The sequence below is a fragment of the Sorghum bicolor genome, chromosome 8 (assembly GCF_000003195.3).
Source record: "Sorghum bicolor cultivar BTx623 chromosome 8, Sorghum_bicolor_NCBIv3, whole genome shotgun sequence".
Classification (NCBI taxonomy): Eukaryota; Viridiplantae; Streptophyta; class Magnoliopsida; order Poales; family Poaceae; genus Sorghum; species Sorghum bicolor.
The window spans coordinates 1,048,828-1,059,454 of NC_012877.2; the positions used below are offsets into that span (position 1 = coordinate 1,048,828).

At 39.5% G+C, this 10,627-nt stretch overlaps 1 long non-coding RNA gene across 1 annotated transcript; it reads left to right on the forward strand.

The window, feature by feature from the left end:
• On the forward strand, window positions 1,947-3,001 carry LOC110429638. The gene is made up of 3 exons (XR_002446740.1): window positions 1,947-2,000; window positions 2,080-2,154; window positions 2,775-3,001. It is a non-coding gene; the product is annotated as an uncharacterized LOC110429638 (long non-coding RNA).

The following is a 10,627-nucleotide window of genomic DNA, read 5'->3' on the forward strand; positions in this document are numbered from 1 at the left end:
TAACTCTAATCTCTCATTCCCCTAACTCAATCACATCCAATGGTCATAAATGCTCGGATCAAACTCATCACTCATCTCTAATCCTGTGCCCACCCCCACGCGCGGCTCTCCCACGCGCGGCTCTCCCTCTCCCCCGACCCCGACGCCCGACTCCTCCTCTCCCCTTCCCTCCCATCCGAATCCTCTCCCCTCCCTTCCCCATCGCGTCGTGTGACCCCTCCTCCACTGCCCCACCAAGGACGCGACATCGGCCGGATTTGGGGACGCCCCTGCCCCGACGGTGACGGCAGACGAGGCCATGGCACCGGATTGGCGTCGGCCAAGGTGAGTTCTGTCCACTGAGTACGGGTGGGAGCGACTCCTCCTTTCCCCCAATCCTCTTCCCCATCCGCGGTCTCCTCTTCAGTCGCAACTCGCGAGTAGGCCTTCGGAGGCACCTACCTCTCCGGCCGCCTGGTACATCCCTCTCCGGTCGGCACCTCCATCTTTGACTCCGGCCCGCATCGCGCTCCTCTCTCCATCCTCGGTGAGGACCTCCATCTCCTTCTCGCATGCAGTTCAGCGGACGGCTAGGGTTTTGGCCGGTGGCATTAGCCTAGCCCACCACGCCAAGCCAATAGCTCCTACTACTTCGACTCTAGATCTTGCAGCACCATTCTGTTCCCCGTGGGGCTCTTGCCTCCCAACTGGATTGCCGCTGGTGTTGTCTACCTCGGCGGCGAGCACATCGATGGCTTCGACTGCCACCTGTGGACCAAAGTTGACTTCGTCCAATAGACTACGAGGAAGTCACCACTGTCCGCCCCGTCCACTGGAATTTCCTCAATGGTAATAGCTATTACCTGTGTTTTTACCAAGTTTTTACCCTGTGTTACTTATTTCTATTTTTTATTTGGTGTTTCAGTCTTTGCTTGGCCAGTAGAGTTCCTATGATTGATGGCCACGGAAATGCTGCAGTACAAGCACTGCTGCAATTCCAAAATGCTGGGAGTTACAAACAAGAGGGTCTGCCCTGGTCTGATATGTGCATGCTGCATGGTATGCCCGCATCTTCAGTAATCATCATCTTCTTCTAATATGCGTCAAATAACCTGCTTTGGATAGTTTATGTACCAAGTGATAGGAACAAAAATGCAATTCTATTGTCTATGTGAGTTTGACTGGTTACAAAATTGCATATAGGCTTTCTTGTGTTAGGAGTTTCCTTCATATAAATCACTTACGCTTTTGACAAGTATGTAAGTGTATCATTATTCCTATTTTGTCCATTGTCAGAGCTATAATTGTTGCTATAATACCTTTTATATAAATCACAGTTTCCTACCTTCTAATGAGCTATATCATTTGCCTCCCAGGTATGTGTTGACAAGCACAATGAAAGTTATTTTCCAATATGTCAATACCATTTCGGAAGTAACAAATATTTATTTTTATTGCATAGGATTGATATCTGTAACACATTATTTGCATTTGCAAATGTAGTTCCTTTTTCCTGTGCGAAAACTAGCTCGAGGAAAAGAGAACATGGTAAAATAAATTTAACTTAAATTTCGGCGGCGAGCACGTCGATGGCTTCGACTGCCACCTCTGGACCAAGGTTGACTTCGTCCGGTAGACTACGAGGAAGTCGCCACCGTCCGCCCCGTCCACTGGAATTTCTTCAATGGTAATAGCTATCACCTACACATTCCATCTATACTCTTTCCCCTCTTGGTTTGCACCCTTCTCCGGTATTTTGATCTAACGATGTATGCAATGTTGCTCTACAGTTTGTAGGATGCAATCAAAATTTCTAGGAACTTTTTCTGGTTTTCTCCTTTTGATGAATGTGCTATGAATTTCACTTGCTCTTCTGAATGTGCTATGAATTTCACTTGACAGCTCAAAGTTCTGTATTTGGGTTTTTTTGTAGCCATAAATACAGCTATGTAGAAGATTACCTCAGTGATGGAGATGCCAATTAGGGTGATCATCAGAATGATGCAGCCTGCTTAATTGAGGTATTCCTTTATCTCCATGGTTCCCAAGTAGTTGTAGCGTGCATGAACCTTGGACACTAACTCTCCTTAATCCTTGTAGAATACATAACCTGATATTCTTGTGTTTCCATGAGTTGATCTTCAACAAGACGGTGTGGACATTGACCAGTTCAAGGTACACCTATGGCAGTAGTACATGAATGGATGGAAATTGGGACAGATCAACTATAGATAATTATTATTTATGAAATATTTTTCATGTAGCAAGGCATGTGTTTTTTTTGTCTTTGATGAAATTTAAGTTTTGTCAGCTCATGAATGGTTGGAAATTAGGAGAGATCAACTGAAGAAATTGTCTATGTTTGGATAGAATAGTTCCCCAACAAAATACCACTGTAGTGAAATAATAAGTTATTTTAAACCTATTTATACCTGGTAAACTGATGATGTTCTTAACAAAGAAAGAAACAAAAATAAAAACTTATGTTAGTTCTTTGGTTTCCAATTCAGAGAAACAAAAATAATAAGTGAGTTTATTGTGTTTGAACAGAGAAACAAAAAATTTCTCCCCTTTTTAAGCAGCATGAAAGGCCGGTATGGAAAGAAACCCATTTCAGTGGTCGTGGCTTAAGGTCTCAATATTTATTTTACTATTGCATTTCATAAAACAGAGAAATGTTTTCATTGTGTTACTCTGGATTGTTTAGTGGAAGCATGAATTCTGATGCATGTATTTTCATAAGTTTAATTCTCCATGTTCTCACTTGTGAGTTTATTATCAACTATTTTGTACAGATGAAATAAGGGGTTCATCTTCACCAAAACCAGCACCCATGATGCAGTGCGTGTGTGCTAATGGAATTCCATTCACGTGTACGTAGAGCCCCCAGTTGTCTGAAATGGTAGCAGCACTAAGCAGAGCACCTATGGGATACAAATGGCTATCAAGTGAGAAGGCAAGAATCACTCTTCTAAATGCAGGCAAGAGAAACATGGAGCAGGACTTAAACGCCAATTACAAATACATGGTATGCAGTGATTTTATACTTTGTCTTCTTTTTATTTTAAGTAAATAATTGTTGAAGCTAAAAACTATTTCGCTTTTAATTTTTAAAAATTTTGAACTGTTTTCCTAGGTCCAGAAACATATTTTTAATTTGTAGCTAATAAGGCTTTACTGTTTTACTCCATGAATAGTTTTTTTTACTCAGCTTCAGTTTTGATTTTGATCCTTGGAACTGACTCCATATCTACATTAGTGTTTTATTGATGAGCTATTTGTCTTGCCATGACTGGATATACTTACCATTGTAAACTATGAATTTAACGAGGATCTTTTACAAATCACACTGCCTTAATTTCTATTCTTACTCAGTAAACTGTGACTTATGGAACCCATGTTGATATAATTATTGTTTAGAAGCCTACTTTTTTGTCTAAGCTTCTAAGCTTGTCGTTCTTAATTCTTAATTCGACTTCATTTTGTTTTCACTAATAGTACTGATACTCTGATAGTGTTTGGGATTTGGAATGCCTAAATGGTCCAGAAGCTTGGAATGTTTGGACATCACCTGAAGCAAGAAGACAACATTGGTCTTCCATAATACACATTCTTTGAACGGTGAATGTACATGACAAGTTTCTATAATATACTGAAAATAATAGAATGAATTGGATTCTCTCTTAATCGTCTTATTGTACTCTATAAAATACCACCGCAGTGTATTTTTCAGATTATATTAATTATCATATGCAATTGTCTGAGACTATAAACTATGAAAAATATATTGTTGTTTCATTGAAAATAGTTATTTTTATTAATTATATTCCTAAAATAAAACCGTAGCAACGCACAGGCACTATACTAGTAGGAATAGGATGAGGACAATGTCTACTTTTCTTCTCTTAATTTTTATGAAAGACCAATTTTCCTTTCTCAACTTAAAAACCAGACAAAATCACCTTTTTTAATTTTTCAAACCGTGCATTTTACCTCTTAGAGCGGTTTCGAAGATGGTTTTGCTATAGTGAATAGTAGTTTTACTACCGTAACAGTAGTTTTGTCTTTTTCTTTTTTAATTATTTTGGCTGAATATTTGAAAAATTATAATAAATCACAGAAAAATCATAAAATAGAAAATCCAATTTTGTCGAACTCCACATAAGTAGACCTTAGATAATATAGTATGATCATATACTTCGTCTACATACACTTCATCGGGTCATATACAACATAAATCTAGAGATATACACATGGAAGTAACTACTACCGGGAGTAAAAAGGAATTTCCCTATATAGGGAAATTCCTTTCTACATGTACTTGTAGTTACTCTCATCTTTAATAAACCACATTACGTATGTGTTCATACTTGTTTATCGGTTTGAATATATACTCATATTAAGATACTCTAGATCTTACCACGTGAAAAATTTTCAAAAAAATTATATTTTTAATATATTACTAAAATACCACTACTATATTATATACAATAAGTATAACCATATACTCTATATATGCATATATACTTAACATACATATCACCATAAATGATCATATACTTCGTCTATATACACTTTGTCTGATCATATATACCTTAAATCTAGATATATATATATATATATATATATATATATATATATATATATATATATATGAGAGTAACTACACGCGTGTGTAGAAAAAACACGTGTATGAGTATGAAAATGGTTTGACACTCTATCTTGACTCCGAATGCCATTGGCAGGCCAAGCTGATTGCTGGGTCTCCACTGGGCGGGATGGCGGGCACTATGGGTTTGGAGTTTTGGACAGGAATATTGTACTCGGCCCAACAACTATGAGCCCATGGTGCGCGTCCAACTTGACTTGAGGCCCAGCGGACGACCACAGTCGTGCTCCCGGCCCAGGTCCTCGGAGCCTCTGTAACAGTCCAACGCGCAAGTACTCCAGGCTCAACTTGTTTGGATATTTGTTTTTTGAGAGATAGTATATGTTTTTCCATTTTCCTAGACCTAAATCTATTTTTTGAAAGCTCATATAGAATTCTTCGCATGCTATAATATTTTATTTGGTTTTGTCGTGTCCCAACTAAACCGTGTTGAAAACCATTCCTAAAGAGGGTTGGGAAATAATAATTAAAATAAATTTGCAAGTTGAGACCATGATGATAGTTCGGAGATATAAAATGGACTTTTCCCTTATGCGTATCCAGCATGCGTGTTATTGGATTGGTGGATCATCCATCTGCTTCAGACTAGCCCAGCATTAGCTAGTTGACACTGCTTGGAAATTGTTCAGACATGCTGGCATGGGACATTGCCCAAATAATCGTTCTGGTTAGCTTGAACTTATAATTTGTGAAAATAAAATCCATAAACTAAAACTTAAAAATCTTCAATTAATTTTGAATGTTGCTAAAAAAATGATGTTGTTTTCTCTGTGTTCTATGTCAGCTCCCTGTAAACATTTTTTTCTACAGAATGCATCATGACCTTTGAGACTCCAAACAAATTGCATAATTAAGAAAGAAGGAAAACGCAGCGTGACATTTGAGGCTCCAAAGATCTTTCATAAATGAAGCTAGCATGTAATTCTCGTCAAAGCCTCATAACAAGCTAGTGTTTATTTTGATCTATGTAATCACTGTTGTTCGTGTGGACGAGACACATAAAAATATGACTTAGTTTTCTCTCATCCAGTGTTAGGGTCACATAAAGCATGGGTCCTACCTAGGGGAGGGGGTTCAAGCCCCCTACCGAGGGACTTTACGGAGTAAAGAGGTACTGAAGAACTATGGAGTAAAGAGGTACCGAAAGAAAGTAACAAAAATTACTTAGTAAACTCACAATATGAGTGATGATCCCAATGTGATGGAGTTTATGTTAAGTCCCCTCTACCTTCGGTCGCCATGCCACGACGATAGCTAGCGAGGATGGCCATGAGCAACTGAGCAAGACCATTGTGGCCACCGCCACCTATATCTAGACCTTTTCTTCAAGGCTCACCGGTTCCATCTCCTCCCCTAGGCGAAAACCAGAGACGGTGCATATCTAATAATATGAAGAGTATGTCTTATCTTCTCTATCTATATATTTTCTATCATCTACGTCTAACCCTTCTCCTCTTGATCTTTCCATCTTTATCTTCTCCTCCCATTGTACGTGTTGCGCTCACCTCCTGTCCTCTTTCCTGTCATCCTTATTCACTTGGTGTTGGCACTCGTCATAGGCTTCTTTGCCCTAACTTGCTATGCCAACATGTCAGTTTGATGTGTCCCTAACATGTGACAATGTCACAAGCCATTTTAGCCGTGACGAGCTACGGAGGTGTCGGGCCCAACATTAACATCAGGTTAATACAATGTGTTTCCTCGCATCATACTCGAGCCCTAGACTCCATGCACGGGTTCTCTGTCCTCACATCATTCTCTCCCCCCGGCCCCTAGCTTGTTGTTAATTACTTCACTCTTCTCTGGCCTATAGCCAGTAATGCCGCAATTATATTGTACGGAGCAGTTACCAATTATGCCTTTTCATGGTTCCCCTTTGAACCCGGCCCGGAGTCTGGGGCATGACAGTCGAGTGAACCGTAAACCCTAACCTGTGCTAGCTGTATGTACAAAAGTTGACAAAAATTTCGCTACTATAATTAAGGTAAGGGACATAATAATTTGCAATTAAATGCGTTTTTTGCAGTGTTTCAATAAGGTGGAGCCTCGGACCTGCTCAAAGTGGACATGGCCTCTCTTCCATTATCGTCTTCTCGAGTTCATCAATTAGGGGCCGGTAGCATTACTAGGGCCTTGTTTAGATGCGAAAAGATTTTGAATTTCGCTACTGTAGCACGTTTGTTTGTTTGTGACAAATATTGTCCAATCATAGACTAACTAGAATCAAAAGATTCGTCTCGCGATTTACATATAAACTGTGTAATTAGTTTTTATTTTCGTCTATATTTAATACTTCATGCATGTACCAAAAGATTCGATGTGACATAAAATCTTAAAAACTTTTTGGTTTAGCTACTAAGCATGGAGCTTTGCTGCTGCACCTACAAAAGTATCGAAAGGAGCAGGCAGGCACGCAGCGTGTACTGTTCCCTGTGTTGCAGACGCTGGCGAGACGCAGAGGACCGAGCGGCGCGGCGGGGCAGCAGATGGAGGGCGATCAGTGACAGTGCATGCTGATGCTGACATAGAAAAAGGCAGGAACGAATGAAAAAAAGCCATCTCTTCAGTCATCAGTCATCAGCAAAGCAAGGCGCAAGCTAGTACTCCAGCTAGGGCCTTGTTTAATTCCTAAATTTTTTTGCAAAACCCATCATATCAAATTTTACGGCACATACATGGAGCGTTAAGTATAAATAAAAAATAACTAATTATACAGTTTGTATGTAATTTGCGAGACGAATCTTTTGAGCCTAGTTAGTTCATAATTAGACAATATTTGTCAAATATAAACGAAAGTGCAACGTTATCTATTTTGGCCCTGTTTAGTTACTCTCCGAAAAATTTTTCATCCATCCCATCGAATCTTTGGACAAATGCTTGGAACATTAAATGTAGATAAAAAAATAAACTAATTACACAGTTTGGTTGAAAATCGCGAGACGAATTTTTTAAGCCTAATTACTTCATGATTAGCCTTAAGTGCTACAGTAACCCACATATGCTAATGATAGATTAATTATACTTAATAGATTTGTCTTACAGTTTCCTGACGAGCTATGTAATTCGTTTTTTTATTAGTTTCTAAAAACCCTTCCCGACATCTTCCGACACATCCGATGTGAGATCCAAAAAAATTTCTCCACCATCTAAACAGGGCCTTTGTCAAAATTTTGGATCTAAACAAAGCTAGGTAGCCATTGGCCTTGTTTAGTTCCAAAAGATTTTGCAAAATTTTTTAGATTCTCCGTCACATCGAATCTTTAGACACATGCAGGAGTATTAAATATATATACAAAAATAAAAACTAATTGCATAGTTTGAGCGGAATTGACGAGACAAATCTTTTGAGTCTAGTTAGTATATAATTGGATAATATTTGTCAAATACAAACGAAATTGTTAGATTTCTCTAAATTTTTTTGAACTAAAGAAGGTTGGTAAGGAAGGGAAAAGTCATGGCCTGTCTTGATGTGACACCTGCTTTGCAGCAGCCATGCATGCATGAGGCCGGCTCGCAGCAGGCTGCCTCCTCCTGCAGCTCTGCCCCCCGAATTATTGGTTCGTTAATCGGGCAGACCTGCTGCGAGGTTAGCAGCTTTACTGCACAAAAAACGCATGACCATCATCATGAGTGTACATATGCCATCTATCTGAAGAAAGGTTTGTACTTTTTCCCCTGAAACAGATTGTTTTTTTTTTGGCATACAAGATACTATATAGTAGATACGAGTATATGTACATATCATTATAATCATTTACACGCCATAATTAATGAACCAAATAAACCAAACTCTGCTGAGTCATCCTGAGCTAGACAGGGAGAGAAAAATAAAGATTCCTCATATAACTACAGCACTACTGTACACCGTACAAGGAGGACGTGTTTCAAGGGAAAGCTAGCACATCATATGACCCTGTTTGTTTGAGCTTATCAGTTAAAATATTTGCACTACTTTTAAATATTGTTTATTCACAACAAATCAGCATAATCATCAACCAAAGAATCCATGACCTGTCCATGTGGGCGATGATATGGTACACGTACGGGTACAATACAATACATGACATGAGAGTCTGTGTATATGCTTGCTCTCTGCCAATCTTAATTAAAGTAGTTACAGGTCTCCACCTCCACTGGATGCTCGAAATGAAAGCAAGCACTGCAAATCGACTGCAGCTTGGTATGCGTGTATATGGTCCGATTGTTGTGCACTGCAGACTCCCATTCCCATGACACTGCAGGTTTATAGTGTAGTACTTGCATTGGGTACTCGACAGTCGACACGCGTGCATGTCTACTGTTGGTGTTCTTGCAAGAAACTATAGCTAGCTAGCTCCACGGCCCATACATGTATGGTTGGTTGTCTATATTTCCCAACACAATCTAAGACAGCATAAACATGTACATCATGTGGTGTTGGTTGTTCTAATAAAACAACATTTGTTTGTTTACATTTTATTGCTTATAATAATCACCTTATAAGTTCTATTAGATATCTCACGATCTTTGTAAAAGTAGAGAATGTGAGAATATTTTATTTTTATATTTTTATGTGCCCATAAGTAGGGGTAGGATCCAGGGGCTTCTGAGGGTAAAATTATTTTTGCCCTTGAGGATATGTGCTCCCATTTTCTCCACTACTAGATTCGCATTGAGAAGTATGCAAACACACATCAAAATGTATATTCACATTGAGATGTGTGTTTGCACACTTCTCAATACGAATCTAGTGGTAAAGGAAGTAAGAGCATATGCCCTTAAGGGCGGCCTATAGCCTCCCTTATGGGTTTGATTTCTGCCTTAAATCACTGTTACTTAGCCTTCAGTCACTATTAATCTCTAGCCCTAAATCTTAATTATTTATCGCCCCCTTCCCCCTGCCCATTAGCTTATGCGCAAATTTGTATTATAGAGGCAACCAATCAGATCCACAGTGCCTGAGGGTCAAAGCAGCTAGCAGGCTTCAAAACATATGCCAAACCAAAGGACAGCGAGCTGGATGTAATATAACTGTTCCAGCATGGACATGGAACACACAAGTGAGGAGGCGCTCGTCTGCTAGCTTACCTCCTTTTAGGCCTTGTTAAGTTTCCAAAAATTTTCAAAATTTTCCGTCAAATCGAATCTTTAGACATATACGTGAAGCATTAAATATAGATAAAAATAAAAACTAATTGCACAGTTTATCTGTAATTTACGAGATAAATCTTTTGAGTCTAGTTAATCTATGATTAGACAATAATTATCAAATACAAACGAAAATACTACAGTAGCGAAAGCCAAAAATTTTTACGAACTAAACAAGGCCTTATTCCCGTTACGTTATTTTCCTTTGCCATATGATGCTTGAACAAAAGAGGCATCCGTGCCATGCGCTCCTGTTTTGTAAAGTCCACACATACTACACGTTATAAAAAGAGAGAGACAGAGGAGAGCACGATGGAGCAACTGATGAGTTCTGGCATGGGATGATGGGATGCTACCACTGTGTGTCTGTCTGTGTCCGTCTCTCTGTGGCCTCCATTTCTTGCACTCGTCGTTGCATTGGCAGCCACAGCATGACTGCTGCATGCACCTGGACTCCTGGAGACAGACATGCATGCATGCAGAGAGAGATCATCCATTTATATTCATATTCATATCTGTAATAAATATATTAACAAATATATTTATATCCATATGCATGCATGATCATATCTCAATCAGACAAGCCGGAATGAAGTAGCACCATTGAATTGATGGGATGTTGGATCACTGTAAAGATTCTCTCCATCCATCCATCGGCAAGCAGGCATGGAGAGACACAGCATGTAGTAGTCGTCGTCCTGCTGCTACCATGCATACTACTATAACCTGCAGAAGCCGGCAAACGACGCGAAGAAAGGGGAAAAGATGCGCACGCTTGCAATCCAGCTACTGTGAAAATGCACAAGACTTGAAGGGGAAAAGATGCATGCATGGATGCCACATTTCTGAAAA